Consider the following 12884-nt stretch of genomic DNA (forward strand, 5'->3'; position numbering starts at 1 on the left):
CAGTTACTTTGTAATAATTTATTCACAGAAACACATTCTATAAATTTTTTTCAGCGCAAGTGATAACTCTTTATGTAAAATAAAAATTTTATACCTGAATTGCAACAAAGTAATATAAAAGTAATTTTTTAATTCGACTAATGTTTCGATAATTCGACTAATAATTCGACTACTGTTTTAAATTACCCATATTTCCCATGAATGCTGTCTAATAATGAACAGCTGTTTTATTCAAATTACCTATTAAAATTAATGTTGTTCTCGATTTGGAAGTGCTTTGGATCGTTTTCGAGAGAGAAATGATTTTCTGTGTAAAGACTCTGTCCAATAAACATAACATTAAACGGAAAAATTGCAAACGAGATAGTGAGCTTGTTCTGAAAAAAATATTGATATCATCGTTATGACTAATCCTACGTGTTGAGAAATGTTAGGATTATATTTACAGTCGAATGAAAGAATTTCTACGGTTATTTTCGTTTATTATTATCTGCTCATAACCAGTCAACTGTTTTTAACATGTATATTCGTCATGAAAGAATGGCAATATTTTGTGTTGTGACGAGTATGCTCGTTATCGCTTAATTTAAGTACACATTTAGGTATACACTTTTCAAAGAGCTCGCAACAGCTAACTGGTTAAAAACATGGAATTTTCCTTGAAGAAATCTTATATTATACATGTAGAGATACGTTTACCAACGAACGTTCAAACACAAGTAATGTAGCGAACACAGTAATACAACGACAATAAATAAATAATTACGAGGTTATCGAGAAAGCTATCAAAAGATCGAGACAAACGAGCCAGATGTATTTATGAAGAATTTAATCAGCTAGCTGAGAGAGAAATGATCAGCGTGGCGTGAGTAATCCGTCTTAGTCAACGAGCCACGGAACTTCATAAATTGATTCGTCCACGTGAAATTATTCGAAGAACCGTTTAGCTACTGTTAAGTTAGTCCCTTTCCGTTTTCACCTCTTCAGCTGTAGCAACGTAGTCGCGGCTAAAAGGACACTGTAAATCCGAACTCTCCGTAGTGTGTTACATTCCTAGGATGATTTAGGTGTATCCCGCAGTTTCCCGAGGTTCTTTTCCAAGTCGACATCTCCATAGAAGTTGATGGTTTCGCCTCGTTAACGACTCTCCCCGTTCTTGTTTGTTTCTTAATATTTTATCGAGTTTTGCCAGGGACACACAGTCTCACATCGTCAACATTATTTCATCTTACAGTTGGCACTTTCCGAGTAATTCGAAGATTTCTTTTCAATGAACTCTCAATTAACTAGACTGAATTAATTAGACTAGGTCTTGATATATTTGTCGGAACAAACTCGGAATCAGATAGGGAGACCTGTCCAACGAATGAACGCTGCATGTCTGTTGAAATTAGTATTCACACTAATCGTTATTTCATTTCCTCAGTGCTATTTCTATAAGGAGGCTGTATCATTGTCAATTGTAACAATATTTAATGGCTATCTTCTATTCAAAGTCTGGCATAAAAAGAGCCAAATGACCTATCAATGAACACCAAGTTTTGACGAATGAATAGAGGTATATGACTAGACTGCGGATCTTCATGCAAAATAAAATTTTTCTTCATTGATTGTACGAAATAGGAGTGAAATACAAATACCTTACTCTCTTTAAAAATTGTATAGAAAATAATCTGTCGACTTCCTTAAATTTTTGTAATTTCTTCGCCGTTTTAAATTTTACACACTCATTTTCTACATAAATGCATAAAATCCGTAGTCTACCATTGAACCACCTAAAAATACAAATTGCTAATTGATTACGATTAGACACGATAGATTTTGTTAGACAATAATAATACTTACCTTGAATATATGGGATGTGTGATGTTTGAGCAACTGCTAAACATTATTATTAACTTAGTGGCGAATGGGTTACAAAAAAATTAGATCTCATTAGCTCTCTGTGAATTTACAATACAATTATTGCATTTTCAATATGAAGAGGGCTGCATAAATGTCATTTTTTTCATTTAATACGAATTATGTTCATTCACTGTGAGGTGCTCATTTATTGGACAGGTCACTCCGCGAACGATGCAGTTTTATAAAAAAAAGTTAAAAATTTGAGATCAGTGCGAGTAACAGTTGCAGAATTAGTTGATTAGTTACGAAAATGCCACTCGTTCAATCAGAATTAACATGTATTGGTTGAAGTTCCTTCTGTCCCGTAAACCGAATTAGAATTAACTGAATTATTTTTATAGACACTATAAAATGTTTATCACAGGAAATCTGTCGCAGTTGATTGAGAAATATTTCCTTCCGTAAATCCTTTTTATTCAAGCCGTCGGATCCACGCCAATTTTTAATAGGAGCAGTTACAAATAAATTGATACGATTAATTGTACATATTAAAGACACATGAATCTTCGAAAGAAATGAATTTGAATTAGTACGTGTAAATTTTCCCTCTTGCATCATCAATCATTATTGTTAGTACATTAGTAATAACTACACTGCGGATGTTTATGCAATTTTCGAGTTTTGTAATCAAATTTTAAGAAAGTGGAATCAAGTAAACTCTTATTTTCAGTGGTAGTAGCCTTTGTAGTGTTACGAGCCAGGGCTGCGAGCAACGCGAAAGGCCGGCGAGGGGGTTATTACCCCAGGAATATGGTTTCAATTTGTTAGTTAGGTACGCGGACGCACCCAATGCGAAATCGGGGAGTCACTAGGAGAGACACGCAGTCGAACACGATGTACGAAAACGGGGAGTTGCTAGGAGGTTGTGTAACAGCGCGGATGAACAAAATGCGAAACTGGGAATCCGCTAGGAGTTGGATGACTCACAGACGCACCTGATGCGAAATCTGGGAGCTGCTAGGATGCGGAAGAACCCAGTACAAAATGGGGGATCCGCTAGGATGGTATAGTTTTCGTGGACGCACCCACTGCGAAACCGGGGAGCCACTAGGTTGGAGAAATCTTTGTTGGTTTAAGGTGTATCGCGGGGGCGAACCTGACGGGAATCGCTACGATAGTTAGTAAGCCTCGTAACTTATATATAATTTAATTGATACACTCCAAGCGGTAAGATTGTATCGTGTGGGGACGTTCAATTACTAGATTAAGATATTGGGCAATAATTAAGCGTTTATCGATTACGCGAGTTGACAAACAAGACAAATATATTCTGAGTTGAAATTGGTTACAAATGTTGTTGTTAGTGTCGCGAATGAATTTAGTAAGTATACAATTGAAGAAATTGTTACCTATGATGCACGGTTTTGACGCACTGGCAATGCGGGGTCAGAGAGCAATTATTGAATGCCAAATAGAATCTATACCGAACTAACGGAATCTATAAGGTTTGATTCGAAAGGGACTTTAACCCGACCTCACTAGGGTTGACTCTTATGCGTGTAACGCGACTGTACCAAAGAGGATGAAAATGAACGTGTTTATATACCTTGAAAATGAAAGGGGTGTTCTGTTTAAGATTTAATATCACGTAGGGTCACACTCACATTTTTTGTCACTTCTAATGAAAACCAGGCTTCAGTTAGATTTTTGTTAAAAGGGGTTAATGGAAGGTTATCTGGGCTATTTCCTATGAGAATCTTAATTAACGGATGCCAGGAGGGAATGTTCTCAAGATTTTCATATAAATAAGGCATACTGTATGTTCCATTAATAAAAGGGGGCCTGTTGGGACGCTTTTCGTTCTCATAAAAGAGATTAGAACTTCTAATCGCAATTAACTAAATGTACTAAATTCTGTCGATTTTTATATGCTAGTATTTTTTCAACATTTTCAGAAGCCATAAATGTATAAAGGTCCACAGTCTAGTAATAACTAATAATTTCTTCATTTTGTGGTAATTTTAAAGAATTGACATTTGTATTTATTAAAAAATTAATATTAGTAGGTAGAGTAACAACGAAATTCACATTATTGTTTACACCTAAGTGTGAAATTTTCACCATCATTACAAATAGAAAATGATGCAAAACAAGTAGTTACGTCGACGTTTTTAACTAGAGAAAATTTCATAATTATTTTAGTTTTTAAATTCCATGAATTTTTGCATTGCGTAATCTATTATCATGTATAAACAGTTTTGTGTGAAATTTTTTGTAATTATTTAAATTATGTAGTAGTAATGATTTGTAATAAAACAATTGGTATTATAATGGCATCACCAGTATTATAATGAAAACAGAATTGTAATACCATCGTAATTTATTGGATTGCAACGAAAGTCCGTAGCGTTTTTAAATTAAAACTCAAAAATTAAGATATTTTTTCATAAGTTTATTCAATAACATGTTAAGTTACCTCGGAATAGGCAAAAAGTAATAGAACAGAATGGAAAATATATTATTGTATAAATCTATGAACAAATGTGTTAATTTTATCTATGAATCTTAATTTAAAAACACCAACTTAATTTAAAAAAACACAACAACTTTCGTTCGAATCCAATCTAATTTTTTATAATTTTTACATAAGTCGTATAAAATAGAACGATTTTTGATCATATTTATTATTTTCACGAGTGTATGTTGACCTTAAACGGTGGATTTGAAGTACTGGAGAAAAAAATCACGTGCAAAAAATCTGTTACCGGAAAAATATTTATATATAGTTTCGTAACATCAGTGTAAATTGTTCACATCGTTGTATACGAATGTAGGTATAAACTCTCCATTTGCAGACAATTTATATTATTTTTATAATTTCACTATAATTATTTTGATAACAATTGCTAATATACAGGGTGAAATAATAAAAGGTATATAATTGGGTATATAATTGTATATACAGGGTGAATCACCTAACGTTTGCACTTCAAATATCTTTGTTGTTTCTAAAGATACGTAAAATATGGTAAGGACAAAGTTGAATGGTACAATGGGTCTGACACGATGCCATAAAAAATTTTGTTTTTATGTCATTTTTTTTAGAGATATCAAGGTCACCTTGACTTTTTTAAATCGAACCACCCTTTTTTAAACACCTACAATGATAGTCCCTTTCATTAGGAATGCAGTGACTATATTATTCCAAGGTCATTCAAGGTCAAGGACAGAAAAAACGTATGAAACTAAAATATGGAAGCAGAATACCTGTATTTTATAAATTTATAATTGGGCCATGATTAGTGAATGTTGCTTCGTCCGTAAACAAGACATTAGAAAAAAATGAATGATTTTGAAGCAATCCCCATTGACAAAAGTTAATTCTATTTTGAAAATCATTCCCGTGCAATTCTACATGGAGCGATATGTGGAACGGATGAAATTTATGTCGGGCCAGAATTCGTATTACGCTACTTTGACTTATGCCTGCTTTCCGGGAAATTTTTCTCGTACTCACGTGAGGATCGACAGCTATAGCTGCTAAAATATTAATTTCATTGTCTTCATTAGTCGTGGGATTCTTCCGTTTGTGCTGTCTTGCATGTACACTTCCAGTACTTCGAAACAACTTGTACGTATTAATGAAAGTCTGTCTAGAAGGAGTGTTTCGCTCGGGGTACCTTTCTTCATAAAGTAATCGGGCCTGCACTGCATTTTGTCTACATTCACAGTAAATCGTGATCATATCACACTTTTCAGTCATTGAATAAGACGGAATCGCATTTGGAAACATACTGATAATAAATAAGAATGCTGAGAAACAATAACATTGAAGGACCTTAGTATGTTTACTTTAACTACGACCATACTATGTTTACTATTTACTACAAGTCTTAACCGTGATAAACGTATTCTGCTTTCATATTCTAAATCTTATAGGTTTTCTTTGCCTGTGACCTTGAATGACCTTGGAATAATATAGTCACTGCATTCCTAATGAAAGGGACTAACATTGTAGGTGTTTAAAAAAGGGTGGTTCCATTTAAAAAAGTGAAGGTCACTTTGATCTCTAAAAAAATGACATAAAAATAAAATTTTTTTTGGCATCGTGTCAGCCCCATTGTACCATTCAACTTTGTCCTTACCATATTTTACGTATCTTTAGAAACAACAAAGATATTTGAGGTGCAAACGTTAGGTGACTCACCCTGTATAAGCTGGCCACATTACATTATGCAGTTTTCTTCCCATAAAGTCGCGGGATGAATGATGAAATGCTTGGGAGCCATACAAGTTGTTGAGTGGGTCAATAACTCATATCGCTTTCTTTAACATTTGTAGGTAAAAGTTTCACTTTATTCGAATGAAGTATGCGTTGCTCATATTGCTCGATTAGCTTTCTACATTTCGTTCATGCATAAGAAAAGTGATGTAACTCTATTTTACATTTCTAAGTTGGTTATATACGATAGAAAAAAATTGACAATTCTAGGTAATTTTCAAATGGCTCTCCTGTAACATTTCCTTTTTTTGACTTGTCACTTATCTTATAAATGAACGATTTATATCTATTTCTGTCGCATAATCGTATCGTTACACTGAAAAGGAAAAGACAGAATATTTTAGCTAATCTAATACAGTAATTCCGATTTAATTTTTGCAATTTTGAGTTTGTATTGTGAACATTATCTGGAGAGGTAGGTAAGTGTTTGGGTTGTTATCTTTCCTCTATTCGCTCGCTTCTTGAGTGCCTTTTAGATGAGAGTGAGAAACGTTAAATATATACGTATAAGTGAAGTAGAGAGAGAGAATGGTAGTGGGGATGACGTACAGTATTCCCTTGTTAACTTCCCATTTTTATTTCCAATATACCACGGTGCATTCAATAGTACTCTTCGTAGATGCTGGCTACGTGACGTCACCAAGTCAACACGGAATAATGTTTACCATTTAATAACGAGTTCCTATACTTTTCGAATTACGCGACGGTAATTACGGTATTTATTAGACATTATTTGTCTGGCCCTCATTAGCTAGTGACTAACTAACTAACTAACTGACTAACTATTGTTTTTCCCGGAAATTATACTGTGCAGCATCGACAGCATATACAGCCGCGGACAAAATTAAGTGAACAGTGGACAGACATTGGAAATAGGTGTTAATGAAGTTTTATGAAATTAACATTACTATTATGTACTGAAGTATCATTTATCATACAGGGTGGACCAATAACTTTGACTACCTTGAACATTTCTGTTATTTGTAATAATAGGAAAAAATGAAATGTACAAAACTTGCACGGTATAGAGATGGAAATATTTTGATGGAAATATCACCTTGATTTCTTCAAATGGAATGAGCCTAACTTTTGTATCGTGATACGATAGAGTATCAAATTCTGCGTAAAACCTAATATCAAAATAATTTGCAATGCTTACCTACTATATAGAAGCTAGCAGGTACTTGAACTGATGTCCACTCAACTTGAATATGGTGAGCACATATGGAAAATTGTTTCGATAAATATTTCGTATACAATTTTACGCAAAATTTTATATTCAGGTAGGTCATCGCATTTAAATAGCTCACCTTAAAATCTCCGGAACGCCTTCACACATATAAAAAATGTTTCTATCATAATACTTCCTCCTCTATACCATTCAAGTTTTGTATTCAACTTTTCATATTACATTATATTCATACGTATATTTCTTCACAGTACATGTAGCACATTTACGTCTCTCCGTAAACAAACTATATTTAATGAAAATATCAGTTACTTTTCGAGGCAAAAAAAAACCAAGTGGACACTGTAATAATGTTGTTATAAGGCAAGAAATCTACACTAAACATATTATGCATAGCTTACGCTTACATGTACTGATCCGAAGTAAAACTTTTCAGTACAAATTCGGCCATTGCAAAAGACAGATCGTTTGTAAAATAACAGAAATCTCAGAAGAGATTTCTTATCAAATTTGACATTTGGTTACTACACTGCCACTATAAATTAAGTTATAGCAATAAACCAAATGCATATGCCTACTACATAATACTCTAGAAAATTTTTTTCGAAGTCTGAAGAAGATCCAACAATTGTATTGGGAGATGTTATAAAAATATTAGGAGTAAATGTTTTAAGAAAAATTATAAAATAAAAATAGCACGAAACTGCGGTAAAATGCAACAAAGTCAAAGGTAAGACACATTAAAATATGAAGAAATATTTATTTTTCGTTAAAAAAAAATATATGAATTGAGAAACAATAAACAACAATAATAACAAGCATTAAGTCTAGAAAAACAAAAGGAAAGTATAAGAAACCACTTACTATGCGAATGGATAAATTTGGCAGAAAATTGATTGTGTGGGGGTGTTTTTTTATGGCATAGGATTAGTACTTTAGTACTTTAGTACATTAGTACTTTATCAATTTTTTTTTAATAACTACATATATTTTCGTGTTGCATCGCGTACTTAGCTCATGAAAAGATACATTCATAAATATACTGTGACGTGATATTCAAATGACCTTGAACTTAGAAACTTAAAAAAAACTTGAAAAGGACTTTAAAAAAATAATCTATGCGGGGTACTGACCATTTGATACCATTCAAATTACACAAAACATTTTTTACTTCATCAAAATCAAAGAGCAGAAATTCTGAGGTCCCACTTACGTGAGACACCCTGCATATGTCTAATATGTTCTTCTTATTGTTACCTTATTACAATCCTTTGACGTGTTCATCGATGTTTCATTCCTATCGAATTTTTGTGTACAACACCAGAAAATGATGACGATCAACCATGAGAAAAAAATTACCGAATTATCCTGGGAAATGCGGTTAGGAAATAGAGCGAACTTTCGAATACATATTCACACGCGAAATGTAATGCAACAAGGGCACGACACGAGCGATTCGCATCGTTAAAAAATGCAATTATGTCACTTGTTCGCGTAACAGGATTCCGAAGTTTTTCAGTTCCTTGTGCTAACGTTACCGATAAAGCTTGTCCGATAAGCGGCGCGGCGATTTGAATTTTTATACGATTATCGGCTAATTCAAATCTCGCGTGTTGCCAGGCAACGGCGTCGGGAAGATACCGTGTGAAAAAAATTACAGGTGTTGAGAACGATGCACGATTACTGGCGTATGCAGGTTTGGGCATTCGTTACACTCGTGATCCCATAATTGACTACGGTTCGACGGAACGAAAGCTTTCCAGTGAAAGTGTCTCGGTTCTTTGTCCGCCGTGTGTAGGTCATTCAGCATTTAAAGTCCGTACGCTTATTTTCGGACGCTTAACCGCAGTATAGTTGCTTCAAACAAGCTGTTTTCTCAAAAACTAATGAGTACATTTTCGTTACAACTGTGTACAATAAAAAAAACAATGATTCAAGTCAAAAATCAATATTCCTTTCCATTTAAAAAAATGTCAGGGCCCCCTTTCTCCCTCACAAGTTACCCCCCAAAATTGGATACACACTACATATTAGCCCTGATTAACAGAGTTGTGCAGAATTACAATTGAATTACTCCAGGAATTATAATTACAAAATAATTCAATTACATTGTAATTCAGTCATATTGTGACTTATAATACAGATCTTCATTCAATTAAATTACAATTGGAATACGATTATAAAATACTTTGTAATTAAATTACATAAAATAGCGTTAAGTACGAATTATGAACGAGCACGAGGAATAGAAAATACGCCGCATAGACAGCAAACAAGTATATGAAAGAAAAACGTAAAAATATATCGCACTTCCTCAAAGTTTTGGGCTATAATTTGGAGAGCTGTATTTTAATTACAGGTTGCCCTCCTACGACACGGCATCTTCTAACACGGTTTCGCTATAACACGATTCATAAATTGCGGGAACCCTCCTACAACACGGCTACAATTAAATTAAATTTGCGTTAAATTAAAATAATATTTTTTGTTTTGTATTGTACATACATTTATATTTTTAATAAAAATTAAGTTGTTTATGTAGAATTTAAAAAAATATTTGTTTTTAATGTTTTCGGATCGTAACCCCCCTTTTTGTACTCGCTCTGGGTCTCATACAACACGGCATTTTCTAGGAACCTATCTACCGTGTTATAGGAGGGTTACCTGTATATTGTATTTCAATTACACATCTGATTAAAATAATTAGTAATTGAATTAATTGAAAGGTTGAATTATGTAATTCAGTTACGACATAGTTGAATTACTATATAATTGAAATACAATGCAATTCAATTGTGTAATTGAATTGCAATGTAATTAAATTAGCACAACTCTGCTGATTGACTATTTCATTAAAAAAATTTAAGTCGATATTTTCATTAGATTCTGGGAAAAAAGCTTGTAACAGTTGGTACACCCTGTACATAAGATTTTCCGATCCCATTCGGGTGTATTTTGTAACAAATGACATACATTTCCACAACAATTAGAATTACAAATACTTTGTTACCTGCTTTTTTCAATAGCCAGAGGAGATATCATAGGTATTCATTTGACAAGGTAATAGAGCAAGCGACCTAATTACTGTGGGGAAATTCTTTCACCGCGTGAAAATTAATAGTTGTTCAGAAAGAGGCGGCGACCGTGCGGATATGCAGAAGAGAGGCGAAGTTTTATCTCAGTGTTAACAAGGAAGTTGAAGAAGCAATATGTTTGTGGTTGCTCCACAAAAAAAAACTAAAAACAATAGGAAAAGGCAGTATTGGGTGCATTCGATATTAAGAGATTGGCTCTCACATGGCCTATTTGTAACTCTATATCCCAAATTAAGAAATTTTTAGCCGAAATTCTTCAACTATTTGAGAATGTCGATACAATTTTTATAGATTTTATTGGAATAATCAGCACATTGAATATTCCATATCGCTGGTCTTTTCTCCACTTCATCGATAAACAATTCGGTGTTGAAACGATTCATGCTGGCACACATCGCAAACGCGCGGGATCCGCCCAACAACCACCAACAACTGAACGCTCTCATAAGAACCATAGAAAATAGAATCGCGCGGAAACCGCGCGGTTTTTGTTTCCTGCGGTCAATACAATATCGAGCGCAGTATACAGTGGCGGCCATATACTTACGTACACTTCATATTTTAACTTTAAAACCTGACTTATTTCTACGGAAATCAGATAGTAGTATCAACAATTTATTTCTAAGAGTGTTAGACCCTGATGTACATATCTGCAGTAGAACTTTGACTTATTTCGAGAAAATAAGTATTTTGTAAATATTTTATTGCGATCTGTCGGTTTTGTAGCGGACAACTACTTATGTACGCTACTGTGTCGCACAGCTAAGCCAAATGTAAACAATATTTACTAGTATCTGCTGAGCCGTGTTTATAGTTAGATGTATTACAATAGAACAGCGGCGATTAGTGCAACAGATGTCGCAAAGGAGGAGAATTTCATAAAAATTGAATTAAACCAACTGTAAAAGAAAGTGGTAGCTCGATACTCGTTACTACGACTGTTACTGTCGTGTAATGCACAGCGCGTATTTCGGCTATTTTCCAAGTTACAGTCACAATTCTGGAAAAGTAAACGAAACGAGCCATTACATGATTAATTCAACCTGAATATTTCATCTCTGTTTAAATACAATGCTTTCTGTTTCTATACTCATTTTAAAGCTAAATAAATGCTTCTTCAATTTATATAAATAAACTTTTATTTATTGATAATGAACATAATAATAATTGTTGTTGAAAATTGAAATACCTATTTAGCGTCATTTTTATCTTGAAATTGATTCATATGAACTGTTGTTGGCTCCTTTGAACGTTCTGCTATCAAATACAATTTTCAAAAGGACGGAAAAATATTCAAAAGATTGTCAACAAAAATTTTAATGACAGCTGTTATGCGAGATTCCATATTCGTTACAAGTTGCGGCGTGTCTGTTATTATATGTTAACATTACATATACAATTATTAGTTCTTTTTTTCAAATATTTTCATAAGTTGTGCAAAAATTTATTAACTATAAACAATAAATCTGTATAAAATTCTGTTTATTGCTGATCTGACTTATCCTTAAATCGTAAAAGCATACAGGAGTTCAGATTTAGTTGATCTTTTATTGCTATCAGTTTTAAAACAATTGTTTATCGACAATAATTATCGATAATAACAGACATGCCGCAACTTGTAACGAATATGGAACCTCGCATAACAACTGTCATTGAAATTTTTATTGACAATCTTTTGAATAATTTTCCGTCCTTTTGAAAATTGGATTTGATAGCAGAAGGTTCAAATATAAATAATATATTTTATAACGTTAAATTAATTTTAATTTCTGTCGTCCGTTTATTCCAATCCTACTTTCCCGTATTAAATTTCCATTAAATGTATATACTTGTTCCGTTCTGCAACGGAATTTCCAGGGCTCTTTTTCCTGGCATTCTTCGACACGGCTCATTAGGTTCTTTTCAATTGAAAGTAGTGTACAATTTCGATATAATTTTTTTAGTGCAATGCAATGTCCATTCTTTAAACGGATAATTTTTTTTATTCGAAGCTATAAAGCTTATTCGTATTAAAAATATTATTCTGATTAAAAATATAAAAGCATAAATTACCAATAATGCTCGATTCTCACTCTGCTTACATTGTAGGCTGTTGGTCTGTCTCTGATCTTTAAAGTTCCGAGCTTGAAGAGTCGCGAGATATCGGTGTGAAACAACTACCTATTCAATTGCAAAACTTCTTTATTTTTCATTATTTTTTTATGGCACTTGCACCGACTAATTCGTGGCATTCTTTTGATTAAAATTACACTAAACACGGTACAAGTTGGACTGTTTCTACTATTTTTATTCGTAGATTTATTCGAAGGCTTCGAATATATCTTCGGATAACTTTTGTCAGCTCGATGAATAAACGGCGACGACGCCCGACGAGCGCCGAACGTCGAAGACCCAGCGACTGACAAACGGCATGCAATGTAAGCGGATGGAGAATCGCGCACGAATGAAAGTTTAAACTTTTACATTTTTCAAT

The 12884-nt window shown here is 33.5% G+C and overlaps 2 protein-coding genes across 2 annotated transcripts in view; both read left to right on the plus strand.

Moving 5' to 3' along the window:
- The window catches only part of LOC143358230 (uncharacterized), a 357298-nt gene that overhangs the window by 65872 nt on the left and 278542 nt on the right, over positions 1-12884 (plus strand). The gene's annotated exons all lie outside the window — the stretch shown is intronic.
- LOC143358219 (uncharacterized) overlaps positions 1-12884 on the plus strand; it is a 178939-nt gene that overhangs the window by 1144 nt on the left and 164911 nt on the right. The window lies entirely within an intron of this gene.

This window comes from Halictus rubicundus, chromosome 10 (genome assembly GCF_050948215.1).
Source record: "Halictus rubicundus isolate RS-2024b chromosome 10, iyHalRubi1_principal, whole genome shotgun sequence".
Lineage (NCBI taxonomy): Eukaryota > Metazoa > Arthropoda > Insecta > Hymenoptera > Halictidae > Halictus > Halictus rubicundus.